The following is a 1,717-nucleotide window of genomic DNA, read 5'->3' as shown; positions in this document are numbered from 1 at the left end:
GTTATGTGTATAAAAAAAAAAACAATTAAAAAGAGCCAATGAAGATTATTACCTATCATTGGGCTATAAAATGGAAAACAGTGTCTGGTTTACAGACTGGGAAAACTTTTAATATAAAGAATTTTACAGTTTGTTCAAGGTCACTAGAAGAACTATGAGGGCCTATTCTTAGCAGATAATTACTAAGGTTGGGTTTAAATATAGTTCTTAATTGTAACTGCACATTTGCCTGGCTTACACCTTCATTTACTTCACACTCTAATACGACCCCCCAGCAGTATCTTTTCCTAAGATCTAATTGAAGTTTAGCATTCCTATACCTTAATTTACCTCATCCAACTTGTTGCTGGATTTTCCTAAATTGCCGAGTTATCTCACATTGGCTAGAAGACAAGATCATAAAAAGAATATTAGGTTTGAGGCACTGGAATATGCCTGTCTGTTCTTACTCAAAACATATGCTCAGTTGGCCCACGTGTTACGCAAGGAACCACGTTAGCTTCCTATGAAATTGGCTTGGAGATTTCATCCAGGAGGAACACATGAGTATACATGGAAGTTCATTTAATTAATTCTGCATCATATTGGATAGATGCCAATCGTGTTAGAAAATACGAAGCTCTTCCACCTGTGTTAGTCAGTTTCATGATACAGTCATCAAATACCTGGGCCAGCTTTCTGATGGAGAACATCATTGCTGTGGCTTATAGTTTCAAAGGTTACAGTCCACAGTCATCTTTCTTCATCGCTTCCAGGCCAGTGGGGAGGCAGGAGATTCTGGTAACCCACCTCAGGGCAACTAGGAAGCAGTGAAACTAGTAACGATGAAGTGTTAGGACCAAAACATAGCCTTGTACCGGTGGCTGCTGTATCATGCATCAGTAGGTAGCAGAGAGGAGAGAGGCCATGTCCACGCTGTGAACAGCTGAAGGATCGGTAGCCTAACACTCCCATAGAAAAGCAAGCCTGATATAAACACCCGCCCAGCACTGTACAAACCTTGATGGCTCCAGAGGCTAGGAGCAAGCCAGAGACTAGAAAACCCCGCTGGTGACTGAGGACTCCTGATGGGTGTGAGCCGGGGACACATGACCCTCACATGGGATCACTTGTGCGGGCTAGGCAAGGAGCAAGCCCAAGGTGACAACCAGACCAGTGCCATGGGGCCCAGACACGGAACTAGCCTGAGACACCCACCATTTGGATGCTGTGCACACCTGGAATGGGGGCGAAGACCATGCCTGAGATGACCCTTGACTGGTTCCATAATGCACGAGCGGGGCATAGCATTCCTGAGACCACTCCTGAGATGACTCCAGACATGCAGAGGCCCCAGGTGTCATGAAGAGGAGCAAGCAAGTGAGTGATGGAGAAATGGAGGAGAAAGAGAAACAGAAGGATGTGGGCACAATGAAGAGAGGCAGAACTAGAGAACCAAGGGTAGTGAGAAACACCCTGATGTGAGTAGCTAGTGATGCCACCTGGGATCGTGGTGGGGTCATGGTCTGCTGGGTGCTGCCACAAGGGCCGTGTCTGGGTCTGTGGCCCTGAAGCATCAGGGATCTGTTACCACCAAAGACCAGGCAGACACCCCTGACCTGGGCTGCTAGCTAAGGACATGTTGGTGTCTGAGGGCTACGCATAACTGTCCCCACCCCTTACCTACACAGCATGGGAGAGATAGCCCTGGGGTATGAGGACAGGAGAGCTGACCCAT

The 1,717-nt window shown here is 47.1% G+C and overlaps 1 pseudogene; it reads left to right on the top strand.

The window, feature by feature from the left end:
• Positions 1-850: 850 nt before the first annotated feature.
• LOC129684097 (small nucleolar RNA SNORA17) lies at positions 851-949 on the top strand (annotated as a pseudogene).
• The last annotated feature ends 768 nt before the right edge of the window (positions 950-1,717 follow it).

This window comes from Psammomys obesus, unplaced genomic scaffold, assembly GCF_907164565.1.
Source record: "Psammomys obesus unplaced genomic scaffold, mPsaObe1.curated_primary_1811, whole genome shotgun sequence".
Lineage (NCBI taxonomy): Eukaryota > Metazoa > Chordata > Mammalia > Rodentia > Muridae > Psammomys > Psammomys obesus.
Note: the sequence above shows the minus strand (reverse complement) of the source record. Positions and strands in the feature narration are given on the sequence as shown.